The sequence below is a fragment of the Rattus norvegicus genome, chromosome 5, assembly GCF_036323735.1.
Source record: "Rattus norvegicus strain BN/NHsdMcwi chromosome 5, GRCr8, whole genome shotgun sequence".
Taxonomy (NCBI): Eukaryota; Metazoa; Chordata; class Mammalia; order Rodentia; family Muridae; genus Rattus; species Rattus norvegicus.
Window position 1 is genome coordinate 6,568,218 of NC_086023.1, and position 18,141 is coordinate 6,586,358.

At 38.0% G+C, this 18,141-nt stretch overlaps 1 non-coding gene across 1 annotated transcript; it reads left to right on the top strand.

Annotated features, from left to right (window-relative positions):
• The first annotated feature begins 7,397 nt into the window (after positions 1-7,397).
• Trnav-aac28 (transfer RNA valine (anticodon AAC) 28) lies at positions 7,398-7,472 on the top strand. The gene has a single exon. It is a non-coding gene; the product is annotated as a tRNA-Val (tRNA).
• The last annotated feature ends 10,669 nt before the right edge of the window (positions 7,473-18,141 follow it).

Below are 18,141 nucleotides of genomic sequence, written 5' to 3' on the forward strand. Positions count from 1 at the left end.
TGCCTAGTGTGGTACACTTTCAGTGTCTAGTCCTTGAGGCTCCTGGATGGAACAGGGATCCGGGTGTGTGATCAGGAGAAGGAGCTTTACAAGGTGACAAAGAAAAGCTGAAACAGCACATTTTGAAAGAAAGGCTTAATCTCAACTGTGCCACAGAAGATAGAGGGGCAGGGAGGTGGCCTGGGATTACAAAATCACCATCGGTTTTCCCAGTAATCCTATAGCACATGCCTATTAATGGTGTGGATCATGATTATGATGTAATATGGTGGCATCTTATAGAAATGATAGATCTGGGGTGTTTTAAAGAGGCTGTGATTTCCTATGGGGTACATTCACCTCATGTAGAATAAATAATTAACTGGGCTACCCAAAATAGAATTCTTCCACAGACAAGAGGCTGGTAAGAGCTGTGGTAACAACGGTTAACATGGTTGAGGGAAAAAGCTTCAAATACTGAATAATGAACTAGAGCAAGGAGAATGAAAATGGTCAAAGATCAGTTGCTAGGTGAAGAATAGTACTCTGACCTACATGAACAGATTTGATTTGACAGTGCCTTTATAGAACAATGTCGTCTACCAGCTTTAAGAGTTTGGAACAAAGTTGAGGTACCAATATTATACAGGGTTCTGGAGCAGACTTCACTGCATTTTTGCAAAGATTGGTTTTACCTGTGACCAAAGCCATATAGAGACCCTTGGGTTTGAGAATGTGAATACCAAATGTAAAAGAGTTATTAGACTATTAAAAGTGCAACACACAAATAGACAAGTGGTCAAGGGACACACCTGATATTGGTTCTCACAAGTATCATGCTAATACCATAGGACAAACTACTGCTAGGGTTTTCAATATCAAAATGCCGAGTGCTTTGATTGAGGAAAATTTGGTCATTTGCAGAGAAACTCTGACCAAGTTATTAAAGGCCTCAGGTCTAAAATTGTCCAGTGCGTTAACTGTGAGAATCTGATACTTTTCACTAGAGAAGTTAACAAGCTGTTTCCAGGGGTGGGCAGGCATTGTAGCAAGGACTGCTGTTGGACAGGTGAATGTAAATCTAAGAGAGATATCCAAGGTAATTTCTTACTAATCAGAAATTGCCCTGGGAGCCTGGGTGGAGGCCTGGCAGCACAAAGTATGAGCTATTTCAGACAACAGCAGCTAAGAGTGAACAGGTTATAGAAAAAAAACTTGTACAATTAAATTAGCCTTTGTACTATAAGAATATGTTAACATTAGAAGGAAGGTTTACAAAAGTCTTGTGTTGGAGATGCTGGTTTGCTTGCTTCTACAAGAAATGAAAACCTGTAGATAACATCAAAACTGATAAACATTAGATTTCAGAAGGAACAGTCTCCTGAAAACATTGGCCACTGGTCCAAAAAGTATTTAAATGCCTCTATTTCTAATTTTCCTCTAAATACAGCATAAATAATGGTTTAAAACAGAAAGGGAAAAAATGTAGTGAGAATTATAGCTTGCCCTTAAAAAATACACAGAATGTTATAGGAAGATGTTTTTGTTTTAATTCTAGGTGTGGGATATGGCACTGCTTCAGACTGTCCACAGCAGCAGACTGTGCTTTACCTTGTGCTCTGGTACGGGTATGATTTTGCCAGCTTCAGATTATTTCTGCAAGTGTATTTTTGGAATTCTGGGGACTTGTGAGTGGATATGTAAATGCAAGAGCCCCAAAATTGTTACTAAATTGTAAGGTAAATCTAAGTTAGTGTTTGTTCTCTAGAAAATGTCCCAAAAATATTTAAATTATAAGCATAGATATCTCCTTAAATTGTCTCTAAAATTAACAGGAAATTCAAAGTACTGTATAAATGGTAGCCTGTTGTTACTGCTGCTGCTGTTGCTGCTGCTGCTGCTGCTGCTGCTGCTGCTGCTTGTTCTAGCTGTTCTGTTGCCTAACTGCCTAACTACCCCAAGAATTTACCTTTACTCCCAAATTTTGTCAATATAGTAATTGCTTAACTACACTGTAACTCTAAATTATTTTAGCTAAGCCATATTTAGCAGACTTTGAATTTCTGGATATGGTGAGTTCCTGCCTTGGCCTACACAGTGGTATTCTTTCAATCACCACCAGTTGTTCTTTATTCTTGCCTTCTTTTATCATAGGCAGTGTTCATAGCCTCACTCTAAATACTTGCAACTTGCCTCTTGTTGCCAGTGTCTGCACTGTCTGCAGTGCCTCATTTCAGGTGCAACCCTCCTAGAATCTCACTTAACTAGGAAGCAGTACATCACTTTCAATTTTTTGAATTTCTCAGAAAAGTAAGATGCATGACCAACCACTGAAATGTTCTTCCTCATTGTGATTTTACTACAGATATTCCATCAATAAGACCAAATGCAAGCCTATAAAATATCTTAATTAGTGATTGACTGGGGAGGGTCCAGCTCATTGTGGGTGGAGCTATTCCTGGGCCTATGTCCTAGGTGCTATAAGAAAGCAGGCTGATGCTTCCTGATCCCAACCTCACACACCTCCAGTCCACTCATGAAATTTATTCTGTTTCCACTTCCAAAGAAAATCCTTGCATCCTGTCTTTAGTTCTCCTTGTTACTTATGCTCTCTGGGTCTGGACAGTAGCATGATTGCCTTTTACTTTACAGCTAATATCCACTGTGTTACCTCACTCAGTATAATTTTTCTAGTTCTACCCAAATGCCTACAAATTCAGGATGTCTTTTTTTAATAGCTGAGTAATACTTTGTTGTGTAAATGTACCACGTATTCTTTATCCATTATTTGGTTGAGGGACATATAGATAGGTTGAAGAGAGAGAAAAAATACTGTGAGAAACAGCTGGAATTGTTGGCATTGCACAGGCAGGTGTACACAATTTAGTGTTTTATAATATCTCTAAAAATGGGATGCAATATATAGATTTCAAAATAAAGAGTCAAGCCATTGCTCAAAACTACTAGTTTGCTTGCTTCTGATAATTGGTAACTACATAGTTATTTCATTTTGGTCCCAAATTAATGCCTTTTAAACTCACTGAACTCCAAAATCAGTTGAGGTGTATTGTTTTTGGCAGAACCTATTTAATTTCTGCTGTGATAAATTTTGATCTTAGGCAGCAACAACAACTTCTTTTATGGAGAAAGCAAGGGACATATTTTCATTAAGAATTAATATTATCTTTTACACATATTAGCCCAGAAACTTTCCTGCTGCTATTTGTATATCTAATTCAAAACCAATTATCTAGCAAAGTTTCCATTTAAGGATTTTTCTATAATCTTGCAAATATACTTTCAAAAGTAAGAAAACTCCCCACTATTGTAGGAATGATGAATTATTTTCTTTTTCCATGAAAATTGGTGGTATCCTAGAGCACTGGATTATTACACCATCTGCTTAGATTTGTCTAGCTTTCTGGAGACATTTTTATTTTATCTTGAGAAATAGAAATGATGACTTCTGGGATTTGGTAAGGGTTGTTTTATAATTTGGTATTTTTAATTTTGATTCTGATTTTCTAGTGTGCTTTGTTGTTTGCTGTTAAAATGTTTGAATTGCTAATAATTACACCTAGAGAGTGCAAATTTATGTTTTGGTGCATAAATACACTGTAAAATAGTTAACTCAATCCATATGTCCCTCATTGCATGGTGTGTGTGTGTGTGTGTGTGTGTGTGTGTGTGTGTGTGTGAGAGAGAGAGAGAGAGAGAGAGACAGAGACAGAGAGAGAGAGACAGAGAGAGAGAGACAGAGAGAGAGAGACAGAGAGAGAGACAGACAGAGACAAAGACACATAAAATATCTCCTGATTTGTAGATTTATCATATAATCATATAGATAATACCATTATGCAATATTTTTCTGTGCATGGTTATCTCCCTTGAAATCTTGTCTCCTAAGTTCATCTTTGGGTTGTCAGGGTTTTCAGAGGAAACAGAACGAGTGGAATGAGGGTAGAAATGGAATTTATTAGGCCAGCTTACAAGCTAACAAATGTCAGCCTCAGGGAAGAGAGTAGAGAATCTGGGAGCTGGTCCATCCATGAGGCTGGATGTCTCAACAGTCCCAATCTACTGCTGGAGTCCTAGAGGATTCCTGGAGAGCTGCTGGCCTTCTGATTGTATTGAAATCCTGAAAGAGTTGCTATCAACACTGGCCACAGCAACAGGGTGATGGACTTGCCAGCTATAATATGGACAGTCAGGCAAAGAGGAAAGTTCTTCCTATGTCTTTTTATATAGGCTATCTATAGGCATAAGTTTTTTGCAACCTACTTTTAGTGGTTCATTCTCTCCTCTAGCCCACCATCTAGCAGAGGTAGTAGAAGGGAAAAATTATTAGGATATGGGTGAAGTGGACCTGTTCAGCAATAGTTCTTTGGGGGCAATCTTGATCTTCTTCAGCAAGTTCAGTCCCATAATAAACACCAAATAAGACTTAGCAGCTTCAGACCAGTCCTCTAGACAGGCAGACCCTAGGCACAAACCAACAGTCGAGTCCTTTTAGCAAGCAGACAGCAGGCAATTGTTGTTTAATTCTAAAGAAACCATGAGGTTTGCAAACCAACCAGAGGTGAGGCCACAGAAGCAGCAAGCTGCCACAGGAACCTCAAGAGCATTTCTTGGGTAAGTTTCTCTGAAATGGCAGCATTACCATAATTTGAGCTCAACAACACTATGTAAGGTGAACAAATACTTGAATGTTAGTAAAGAATAGTGATGCAGAGCAAACCAAGGCTCAGTGTTTATCTCCCGCTCTCTGTCTGGTCATATTTACACTCCTTTATCAAACATCCTCTCATGTGTCTGCTATATCAGGATATGCTTCACCTGTGTCTGCTTCAGGAAAACAGTCTTTCATATGTTTGCTTTAACAAGACATCCTTTCACCTTTCATCCAAACACCATTTAACATAACTAACTTTCCAAAGAAACTAGAAGTTTCTACCAAAAGATTGTTCCATATATATGTGGAACCAAGTACCTTGCAGCTTCAGTTTTGATTCCAGATATAGCCAAGTTGACAAGCTAGAGTAGCCATGGCAATCTAGATTATTTCAGATTACAGAACTTCCTCCCTTTAAAAACTGGTTATTATTCTGTCATGTTATCTCTTTCTTTCCTGAGTTACTGTTGGTGGACTTTGAGGTTGCATAAGACCTAATAATCAGTCTGGTAGTAGCTCAGTCCATGAGTCTGGTTTCTGGTAACAGCAAATAAGATAGCAGTAGCAGGGTCAATCAACTTACTGGCAAGCGGGAAGGCCGATGAAGCAGAAGGGGAGTGATTGTTGTTCTATCATACGCTTTTTTATCGAGACTTGCCACATCTAGGCAATCAAAACAGTTCTTCAGCTGAGGTGACCTATGCAGGTGACTCTAACCTGTGGCAAGTTACTGACAAAGCTAACCATAATGTTTACAAAATATCTAAAAGCACAGAAGAAAGTTTTTTTTTTTATTTTTAAAAGACTAATCTGGCTTAAATATTACCTTGCACAACAAGTAAATTAGTCAGGATTATCTACAGTTAACATCATATGCATGGTGTGTGTGTGTGTGTGTGTGTGTGTGTGTGTGTGTGCGTGAGCACACGCACATGTGCATGCATATGTATGTTTATATGTACACACACATATGGGACTTATTAGAATGACTTTCAGGCTATAGTCCAACTATTTCAACAGTGGCTAGTGGTGAATGGAAAGTTCAAGTAGTTGCTCAGTCCACGAGGCTGGATACCTCAGCTGGGCTTCAGTATATATATGCTGAAATCATGACTTAGTAGGTCTTCAGTATATATATGCTGAAATCATGACTTAGGAGGTCTTCAGTATATATATGCTGAAATCATGACTTAGTAGGTCTTCAGTATATATATATGCTGAAATCATGACTTAGTAGGCTCTAATGCCAGTTGAGAAAAAGATGTGCTACCAAAGCAAGGGCAAGCAGGCAAAGAACAAAAATATACATCTTCCATGTCCTTATACAGGCTTCCAGCAGGTGTGGCCTGTATTAAACATGTGTCTTCTAACCTCAAGATCTGGATCCAAGGTGTGTGTCTTTTTACATCAAAGGTCCAGAATAGAAGTGGATCCATCCACTTCAAACCAAGCAAAAATGTCTTCACAAGTGTGCCTCTATCCCGTCTGAGTTGAAAGCTCAGGAAATGGTTCCACCAACCATAGTATGGGTCTTTCTATCCTGGTTATCTTCCTGAAAAATAACCTCTCAGGCATACTCAGAGATTTTTTCCAAGATGATTCTATATGGGATTAGTGTGACATTTAAGATTAATCATCACAGTAGAATAACTGAGTGATCTTATTTTAGATTTTCTAAGAAACCTCCACACAAATATGTGTAATGAATTAATTAATTTCACTGCATCCTCACAAACATTTATTAGTTATTGTTTTCCTTATGACTAGGGTGATATGGAAACTCACTTTCGTTTGATATGCATTTCCCTAATGATTAAACATATCAAAAACTTTTTCACGTAGTTATTCACATAGTACTTCACATAGTTATTGATCATAGTATTTAATTGGAAAACTGAGGAACAGGGTCTTTTGATATTTATTTACTTATTAAATTACTTTTTATTTCAGTTTTCAATAATTTTAGTTATTTATATATTCTATTCCTTTCTTTATACATTAGGTTTTTTTTTTTTTAAATAGCGGGAAAATAGTGTCTCCTATTCTGAGGGCTACTACTTCATTATGTCATTTGAGTGACTGTGTAGAAGATTTTTAGTTTGATATAATCTAATTTATTAATATATTAATAGTTCTTTCCTGAACTATTGAAATCATATTCAGAAAATTGTTGGCTATGCTGATATCTTGAAGTGTTTTTCTTCCTATATTTTCTTCTTCTAGTTTCCCAACTCTAGGCATTACATTTAAGCATTTGATCTATTTTGAGTTGATTTTGTACATGATTAGAGATAGAAATCTAGTTCCACGCTTCTATACGTAATTATAAATTTTCCCAAGCAGTATTTATTTGTTAATGATGCTTTTCTTTCTCAAATATATGAGTTTAGCATCTTAATTCAGAGTCAGATAGCTATATATTTATTTCTAGGTTCTCTTTTATCCTATTGATCGATGCATCTGATTTCATACTAAAAACATATTTTTTATTACTATTGCTCTGTAGTATAATTTAAAATCTTGTGGTAAATACAGCACTGCTCTGTAGGGCGGCAGGCTGTGAAAGGTACCCTGATTCCTGGTCAAGATAGGTCGAATCCCTGGGGAACCTAAAAGGACAGCAGGAGCATTTTCAGTCTCCCAGGAGATCAGGCCTTTCTCACAGGAGATACATCCCTGTCACAAACCCCTGTAGAGAGGTTTGGGGAAATGCCCCAAGTCCCTGCTCCACAGGTGAGGACTCGGGTTTGGGGATTTGGCTCAGTGGTAGAGCGCTTGCCTAACAAGCACAAGGCCCTGGGTTCGGTCCCCAGCTCCGAAAAAAAGAAATAAATAAAAAAAAAAATTAAAAAAAAAAAAGAATCCACAGGTGAGGACTCACAAAGGCTCAAGACTTATCAGTCATGTAGAAGTAGGACCACACCCACAAATATGTAGATGAGGTCTTTCCAAAGCTCTCAGTCCAAACCAATAGGAAGTACCTGCTGTCAGACACTGACCCATCCAAAAACTGTATTTAAGAATCCTGTTCAGAAGGATTAAAGGTGTGCAAGAATTAGTCCATCATCTGAGAGCTTCTGTCATAATACCTCCGCCTGGGGAAGAGATCTGCTCTCCTGAAATCTCTGCCAGTAACTCCCCTGCACCCCTCGCTGGTCAGTCAGTCTCCTGCTAGTTCAGCCAGGCCAGGAGCATGGTGGGAGCAACTGAGCAACCCAACAACCCAGAGACAGAAGGGCAGTGGCAGAAAGGAGCAGCACCAGCAGCGAGGCAGCAGAAGCAGTCCCCCCACCCCCTGCCCGAGTTCTCCCCCACTTTGCCTGAACCAGCGCATCTAGCCGAGACCTCCTTGGAAAGCCACCAGCGCGGAAGCCCCACTGTGCTCTATTTTAATATACAATGTTTTTATGTATTCTAATCCATGAACATGAAAGATTTTTTTCATCTGATAGCTTCTTCAATTTTTTCTTCAAGGTCTTAAAAAGTTCTTGTAATACAGGTCTTTAACTGAGAATGGCACCAAGATATTTTGCATTATTTGTGGCTATTGTGAAAGATGCTGTTTCCCTGATTTCTTAGTCCATTAGTCATTAGTTATCCTATATACATAGGAGGGACACTGATTTTTTTTTCATGACTTAATTCTGTATTGAGCTACTGTTGAAAGCATTGATCAGCTATAAGAGTTCCACAATGAAAATTTTAGGGTCCTTTATGTGAACTATCATATCATATGCAAATAAAGATACTTTAACTTTCTCCATTATTAATTGTATTCCTTGACCATTCAAATGTCTTATTGTTCTGTGTAAGTCTTTATGTCCTATAATGACTAGATATGGTGAAAGTGGACAATTTGCCTTGCTCCTAATTTTAGTGATTTTGTTGTTGTTGTTGTTGTTGTTGTTGTTGTTGTTGTTGCTCTACTTTTTAGTTGCCTTGGTTATTGGCGTGCTATAAACTGCCTTTATTATATTGAAGTATGTCCCTTGGATCCTTAATCTCTCCAAAACTTTTGTAATAAAGGGTATTAAATTTTGTCAAAGGCCTTTTGCATCTAATGATAGGTGCTTGTTTTCTTTCAGTTGTTCTATGGTTTTTATAGTTTGTTATACTGGTGGATTTTTATCTGTTGAACCATCCCTACATCTCTGGGATGAAGTCTACTTGATCATGAGGGGTTATATTTTTGATGTTTTCTTGGATTAGGTTTGTAAGAATTTTCCTGAGTATTTTTGCATGAGGGAAGTATTTCTCTAAAGGGAAGTTGGCCTGTAATTCTTTCTTTGTTGGTTTTTTAGGTGGTTTGGGTATCAGAATAACAGTAACCTTGTAGAATGCATTGAACAATGTTCCTTCTGTTTCTATTTTGTGAAATATTTTGAGGAATTTTGGCATTAATTCTTCTTTGAAAGTCTGGTAGAATTCAGTGTTAAAATCATCTGTCCCTGGGCTTTGTTCAGTTAGGAGTGTTTTAGTGAATACTTCTATTTAATGGGTTTCTATTTTAATTGCTGGTAGGTGATAACATGTTGGGAAAAAATTATCTTTTTGATTTTTAAATTTGGTGAACTACACACTTTTTAATTTACTTTTTTCTTAATTATTTTATTTATTTACATTTCAAATGTTGTCCCATTCCCAGTCTCCCTTATATAAAATGCTCACCATATCTCCTTTTCCCTTTGCCTCTAAGAGGGTGCTTTCCCACCTACCTACCTAATTCCATCTCACCCCTCTAGCATCCCCCTTCACCGGGACAAAAAGCCTCCACAACACCAAACTTCCCACTGATGCCAGAGAAGGCAGTCCTCTGCTACACACACACACACACACACACACACACACACACACACACACACACACACCACATATACATACACTCATACACACATACACACAAACCACCCACACATACCACACACACACCACAGACACACATACACACACACACCACCCACACAAACACACACAGCACATACACACACACACCATACACACACACCACCCCCCACACACACACCACATACACACGCACCACCCACACACACACACCACATACACATACACTCACACACACATACACACACACACCACATATACATACACGCACACACACACACACACACACACACACACACACACCACACATGGACCCACTCATGAATACTTTTTGATTGTTTTACTCCCTGGGAGCTTCTGAGGGGTCTGGTTAATTGATATTGTTGTTCTTCCTTTCATCTCTGTCCTTCATTCCTTTTCCCAATCATTCCATTGGAGTCCCCAGGCTCAGTCCAATGGTTGACTACGAATTTCTGTATCTGTCTTAGTTGCTGGCAGAGCCTCTCAGAGGACAGGCATACCAGACTCCTGTCTGCAAGCACATCTTGGCATCAGCAATAGTGTGTAAGGTTTGATGTCTGCAAATGAGATGAGTCCCAACATGGAGTAGATTGAATGTCTGTCCTTACAGTTCTCTAGATTCACTCCATGTCTATTGTTTTGTTCCCCTTTACATTCATGATTTGCTAATTTTGATATTCTTTCTGTCAATTTCAATAGGATTTGTGAATCTTAGTGATTTTCTCAAGGAATGGTCTTTTTATTGATTTTTTATTGTGATATATGTTTGTACTTTAATGATTACATCTCTAAGTTTGATTACTTCTTACTTTGGACTACTTTTGGATGTTATTTCTTCTTTTTGTTCAAGGGATTTCAGGTGTATTATTGTTACTAATTTTAGATCTCTCCACTTTTTTACATAAATATGTGATACTGTGAAATTGCATTTTAAAACTGTCTTTATTACATCCTATAAGATTGAGTGTGTTGTGTTTTTATTTTCATTCAACTATAGAAAATCCATAATTTCTCTAATATCTGTTGTGATCCATTTTTTATTCAGTAGTGAATTGTTCAGTTTCCATGGGTTTCTAAGACTTCTCTTGTTTCAGTTGCTGTTGATATTCAGACTTATTCCCTGGTGGTAAGATAAGATTCAGGGTGTTGTTTCAATTTTCTTTTATTTTTAGACTTGCTTTGTGTCTGAGCATATAGTCAGTTTTGGAAAAGGTTTTATGAGCTGCTGAGAAGGCATATAATTTTGGTTTTGGATAAAATGATCTGTAAATATCTGGTAGGCCCATTGGCTTATGACATCAATTAGCACTAGAAATCTCTGTTTAGTTTTTAACTGGATGATGTCTTTGTTGGAGAAAATGGGATATTTAAGTCACAGACTTTCAGAGTATGATGGTCAAATTTTGGTATATTATGTTGTGGTGTTTCTTTTATAGACTTCAATGCCCTTGTATTTGGTACATAGATATTAAGAATTGCAATGTCCTCTTGGTGGATGTTTCCTTTGATGAATATGTAGCATCCTTCCCCATTTCTTCTGATTAGTTTTAGTTTGAAGTCTATTTCATTAAATGTTAAGACTGTTTACAACAACTTGCTTATTGTGTCCATTTGCTTGATGTATCTTTTTACAACCCTTTACCCTGAAGTAATGGCTATCATTGATACTAAGGTTTGTTTCTTGGATATAGCAGAAAGATGGATACTATTTTCTAATACATTCTGATAGTCTGTGTAAATAAAACTGCTATGAACATAGTGGAGCATGTGCCCTTGTAATACATTGGAGCAACTTTTAGGCACATACCCAGGAGTGGTATAGCTAGATCCTCAGGGAAAATTATGTCCAATTTTCTGAGGAACCTCCAGACTGGTTTCCAAAATGGTTGTACCATTCTACAATCCAAACAACAATAGGGGAGTGTTCCTCTTTCTCCACATCCTCACCAGCATCTTCTATCACCGAAGTTGTTGATCTTAGCCATTCTGACTGGTGTGAGGTAGAATCTCAGGGGTGTTTTGATTTGCATTTCCCTTATGACTAAAGATGTTGAACATTTCTTTAGGTGCTTCTCAGACATTCGATATTCCTCAATTGTGAATTCTCTGTTTAGTTCTGAACCCCATTTTTAATAGGGTTATTTGTCTCCCTGCAATCTAACTTCATGAGTTCTTTGTATATTTTGGATATTAGCCCTCTATCAGTTGTAGGATTGGTAAAGGTCTTTTCCCAATTTCTTGGTTGCCATTTTGTCCTAAGGAGAGTGTCCTTTGCCTTACAGAAGTTGTATAGCTTTATAAGGTCCCATTTGTCGATTCTTGATCTTAGAGCATAAGCCATTGGTGTTTTGTTCAGGAAATTTTCTCCAGTGCCCATTTGTTCAAGATTCTTCCCCAGTTTTTCTCCTATTACCTTGAGTGTATCTGGTTTGATGTGATGGTCTTAGATCCACTTGGACTTAAGCTTTGCACAGGGTTTTAAGAATGCATAGATTTGCATTCTTCTACATGCTGACCTCCAGTTGAACCAGCATCATTTGCTGAAAATGCTATCTTTTATCCACTGGATGGTTTTGGCTCCTTTGTCAAAAATCAAGGAACTATAGGTATGTGGGTTCATTTCTTGGTCTTCAATTCTATTCCACTGGTCTATCTGCCTTTCTCTGTACCAATATCATACAGGTTTTGGGGTTTTTTGTTTGTTTGTTTGTTTGTTTTTTGTTTTTTTGTTTTCTTACCACTATTGCTCTGTAATACTTCTTGAGTTCAGGGATGGTGATTTCCCGGGAAGTCCTTTTATTGTTGAGGATAGTTTTAGCTATCCTGGGCTTTTTGTTATTCCAGAAGAATTTGCAAATTGTTCTGTCTAACTCTGTGTAGAATTGGATTGGAATTTTGATGCAGATCTCGTTTGGTAAAATGGCCATTTTTACTATATCAATCCTGCCAGTCCATGAGGATGGGAGGTCTTTCTATGTTCTGAGATCTTCAATTTCTTTCTTCAGAGACTTGAAGTTCTTATCATATAGATCTTTCATTTACTTGGTTAAAGTCACATCAAGGTATGTTATATTATTTGGGACGGTTATGAAGGGTGTCATTTCCTTAATTTCTTTCTCATCTTGTTTATCTTTTGTGTAGAGGAAGGCTACTGATTTGTTTGAGTTAATTTGATACCCAGCCACGTTGCTGAAGTAGTTTATCAGGTTTAGTAGTTCCCTGGTGGAACTTTTGGGGTCACTTAAATATACTATCCTATCTTCTGCAAATATTTTGACTTCTTCCTTTCCAGTCTGTATCACTTTGACCTCCTTTTGTTGTCTGACTGCTCTGGTTAGGAATTCGAGAAGTATATTGAATAAGTAGGGAGAGAGTGGGCAGCCATGTCTAGTCCCTGATTTTAGTGGGATTGCTTCAAGTTTCTCTCCATTTAGTTTAATGTTATCTACTGGTTTGCTGTATATGGCTTTTACTATGTTTAGGTATGGGCCTTGAATTCCTGTTCTTTCCAGGACTTTTATCATGAAAGGGTGTTGAATTTTGTCAAATGCTTTCTCAGAATCTAATGAAATGATTATGTGGTTTTTATCTTTCAGTTTGTTTATATAGTGGATTATGTTGATGGTTTTCTGTATAGTAAACCATTCCTGCATATATGGGATGAAGCCTACTTGATCATGATGGATTATTGTTTTGATGTGTTCTTGGATATGGTTTACGAGAATTTCATTGAGTATTTTTACATCAATATTCATAAGGGAAATTGGTCTGAAGTTCTCTTTCTTTGTTGGGTCTTTGTGTGGTTTAGATATAAGAGTAATTGGGTCTTCATAGAAGGAATTCAGTAGTGTTCCATCTGTTTCAATTTTTGTAATAGTTTGGATAGTATTGGTATGAGGGCTTCTATGAAGGTCTGATAGAATTCTGCACTAAACCCATCTGGATCTGGGCTCTTTTTGGTTGGGAGACTTTTAAGGACTGCTTCTATTTCTTTAGGAGTTATTTGTTTGTTTTCCTGATTTAACTTTCGTACCTGGTATTTGTCTAGAAAATTGTCCATTTCCTCCAGATTTTCAAGTTTTGCTGAATATAGTCTTTTGTAGTAGGATCTAATAATTATGTTGTTATGTCTCCTTTTTCATTTCTGATATTGTTAATTTGGACACACTCTCTGTTCCCTCTGGTTAGTCTGGCTAAGGGTTAATCTATTTTGTTGATTTTCTCAAAGAACCAGCTTTTGGTTCTGTTGATTCTTTGTGTAGTCCTTTTTATTTCTACTTGGTTTACTTCAGCCCTGAGTTTGATTATTTCCTGTCTTCTACTCCTCCTGGGTGTATTTGGTTCTTTTTATTCTAGAGGTTTGAAGTGTGCTGTCAAGCTGCTGATATATGCTCTCTCCTGTTTCTTTCTGCAGGCATTCAGAGCTATGAATTTTCCTCTTAGCACAACTTTCAATGTGTTCCACAATTTTGGGTATGTTGTACAGTCATTTTCATTACATTCTAAGAAGTCTTTAATTTACTTATTTCTTCCTTGACCAGGTTATCTTTGAATAGAGCATTGTTCATCTTCCATGTTTATGAGGGCATTCTTTCCTTACAGTTATTAGAGATGAGCCTTAGTCTGTGGTAGTCTGATAGGATGCATGGGATTATTTCTATCTTTCTGTATCTGTAGAGACCTGTTTTGTGACCGATTATATGGTCAATTTTGGAAAAAGTACCAAGAGGTGATGAGAAGAAGGTATATACTTTTGTTTTAGGATAGAATGTTCTATAAATACCTGTTAATTCATTTGGTTCATAACTTCCGTTACTCTGTCTATGACTCTGTTTAATTTCTGTTTCCATGGTCTGTCCATTGATGAGAGTGGGATGCTGAAATCTCCTACTATTATTGTGTGGGGTGCAATGTGTGTTTTGAGCTTTAGTAAGGTTTCTTTTATTTATGTAGGTGCCCTTGTATTTGGAGCATAGATATTTAGGATTGAGAGTTCATCTTGCTGGGTTTTTCCTTTGATGAATATGAAGTGTCCTTCTTTATCTTTTTTGATGACTTTTAGTTGAAAGTCGATTTTATTCGATATTAGAATGGCTACTCCAGCTTGCTTCTTCAGACCATGTGATTTGAAAGTGATTTTCCAGCTTTGTACTGTGAGGTAGTGTCTGTCTTTGTCTCTGAGGTGTGTTTCCTGTAGGCAGCAAAATGCTGGGTCCTCATTACATATCCAGTTTGTTAATCTGTGTCTTTTTATTGAGGAGTTGAGACCACTGATGTTGAGAGATATTAAGGAATAGTGACTGTTGCTTCCTGTTATTTTCATACTTGGAGGTGAGATTATATTTGTGTGCTTCTCTTCTCTTTGTTTTTTGCCAGAAGATTAGTTACTGCTTTTTCAAGGGTGTAGCTTGCCTCCTTGTCTTGGGCTTTGCCGTTTATTATCCTTTGTAGGGCTGGATTTGTAGAAAGATATTGTGTAAATTTGGTTTTGTCATGGAATATTTTGATTTTTCCATCTATGTTAATTGAGAGTTTGGCTGGATACAGTAACCTAGGCTGGCATTTGTGTTCTCTTAGGGTCTGTATGATATCTGTCCAGGATCTTCTGGCTTTCATAGTCTCTGGTGAGAAGTCTGGTGTAATTATGATAGCTCTGCCTTTATATGTTAATTGACCTTTTTCCCTTACTGCCTTTAATATTATATGATGGGAGGAATTTCTTTTCTGGTCCAATCTATTTGGAGTTCTGTAGGCTTCTTGCATGTTTGTAAGCATCTCTTTCTTTAGGTTAGGGAAATTTTCTTCTGTGATTTTGTTGGAGCTATTTACTGGCCATTTAAGTTGGGAGTCTTCACTCCCTTCTATGCCTATTATCCTTAGGTTTGATCTTCTCATTGTGTCCTGGATTTCCTGTATGTTTTGGGTTAGGAGCTTTTTCTGTTTTGCATTATATTTGACAGTTGTGTCAATGTTTTTATGGAACCTTCTGCTCCTGAGATTCTCTCTTCTATCTCTTATATTCTGTTCATAATGCTCGCATCTATGACTCCTGATCTCTTGCCTACATTTTCTATCTCCAAGGTTGTCTCCTTTTGTGCTTTCTTCATTGTTTCTATGTCCATTTTTAACTCCTGGATGGTTTTTTTCATTTCTTTCTCCTGTTTTGTTGTTTTTCCCCATAGTTCTTTAAGGGATTTTGTGTTTGTCTTTCAGGGCTTCTAGTTGTTTACTTGTGTTGTCCTGTATTTCCTTAAAGGTCTTATTTATGACCTTCTTAAAGTCCTCCATCATCATGATAAAATGTGATTTTTAATCTAGATCTTGCTTTTCTGGTGTGTTTAGAAATCCAGTGTTTGCTTTGGTGGGAGAAATTGTTCTCTGATTATGCCAAGTAGCTTTGGTTTCTGTTGCTTGGGTTCCTGTGCTTGCCTCTCGCCATCAGGATGTCTCTGGTATTAACTTGTCTTGCTGTTTCTGACAGTGGCTAGACTGTCCTGTAGGCTCCTGTGTCAGGACTGCTGTAGACCTGTTTTCCAGTTTTCTTTCAGCCAGCTATGGGAACAGAGTGTTCTGCTCTCAGGTGTGTAGTCATTCCTGTCAGTTAGCTTTCAGTTCTCCCTGTGGGCAGGAACCTGAAGGGTCCTGTCCCTACTTCTCCTAGGTCCCTGTGCACAGGGGGCACAGATGGCACAAGATGTTTTCTTCTTGAGTCAGGAATATGGGCAGAGAGTAGTCTTCTCTGGTTTCCCAGGAACGTCTGCCCCTCTGAAAGTCTAGCTCTCCCTGCCACAGGATTTGGGTGCAGGGATCTGTTTGACCAGTTCAGTTCAGATCCAGGTGCAATCTGGACCACGGAGATCCTGTAGCTTGACTGCTCCTATATTCTTGTGTCCTTTTGGACCAGAGATGTGGGCAAAGGTGGACAGAAGTGACAGTCTCTCCTGCCCTGCAGTCTCAGGATTGCCTACATTTCTAGGTGATCGGCTCTCTCTTCCACCGGGTTTGGGAGCAGGGAGCAGTGGGCCAGGATCAGTGAGGTTTGGGCACCAGCTAGAAACCAGAATTGACAGGTCCCAGAGAAATTCTGCATCTGTGTGTCCTGAGTCCACCAGGCAGGTCACTTAGAGCAGAAAAGTTGGTCTTACTTCTGGTCTCGGGTCTGAAGTCGCTCCTCTGGGCTGGCTTTCAAATCTCTGTGAGGGCAGCAACCAGAAGGGCCCTGTCGCTACTGTTCCTAGGTCCCTGTGCACAGTGGGGCCAGAGATTTATATTCTACTCAGCCTTAACAGTGATAAGAAAAATACTTCTTATTTCCAAATAAAACTTCAACAAATTCTTAACACAAAACACCTTTCTACTTTTGAGCCAGTGAGTAAATTGTACAGTAGATATATTCAGAGTATTTATATAAATTCATCAGCTGTGTGTGTGTACATATTTTATTTGTGTTTACGCACACACATGCTTTTAGAACTAACAATTTGGTGTTAATAACCAATTGTCATGATCAACAACTAAAGGGAAAAAGCCAAAAATTTGAAAGATAGCAAATAGGAAAGGGGTTGGAGGGAGGAAAGGGAAGGGGAAATTATAATCTCAGGAAAAAATTTAAGTGAAAGAAAGAAGCAAAGAAAGAATCATCTAGAAACCCTTTGAAAACCAGTGAATAACAAGAAACCACTAGGCAGCCAGGAATCCAAAATACACTTGAAATTCTAAAGAGATATAGCACTGAGTCAGCTACACAGTCAGTTTATAAAGTAATCTTCCACCCACAGATATATTGTGGCGTGACTGGGGATTTGTCTCATTTTTCTGTTTATGAAGCAAATCAAAGGAGAAATGGATTTCCAGTGGAAAGACTGATTTATAGACTATAATTGTTCAACTTATAGCTATTCATGGCATAAGTCTGTGCTTTCCTATTAAGTATTCTATTAACTTAATCCCTAACTTACCTAAAGGAAAGGCAAAGAATCTGCCTATGGTTATACATTTATACTTCAAACAAATGGCTTTTTAAAATTGCATATGTGTGTGTATGTGTATGTATGTATGTATGTATGTATGTATCTATGTATGTATGTATCTATGTATGTATGTATTCTACATCCTGGAGCAAGCTAACTCCATCTTCAAATGCTAACTCCATCTTCAAAGGCTGCTACTTTCATGATACTTGCAGAAACCATTCTGAACATCTATAATGCTGACAACTTCTGGGTAGTATCTGTTTAATATGCCCAGTGAGTATCATATTCTTGAGACCACCCCAGCAACTCCTTTTTCCTAACATGGATAATGTAATGGGGGATAAGTAATATAATACCATGTGTACTCTTGTATTGTGGTGAATCAAGTCTGTATGTCTACCAAGAGTTGTGCTGCCTGAGGTTCAGAAAGATACTTTTATACTTAGACATGTGTCCCTTGCTGGATAAACACCAACATCCTGTTAGCAATAAAATCATTATCAGTACCTCATATGTCTTCTCAAGAGACAGTGTGATGTAAGGGCTTAAGAAGGCCAGGCATTCAGCACTGAGAGTGGCTATACTGGCATGAAAAAGACCACACTCTGCTGTAAGCACCCTCCATTTCAGCCACTTCTTGTGCTTGTCCTAATA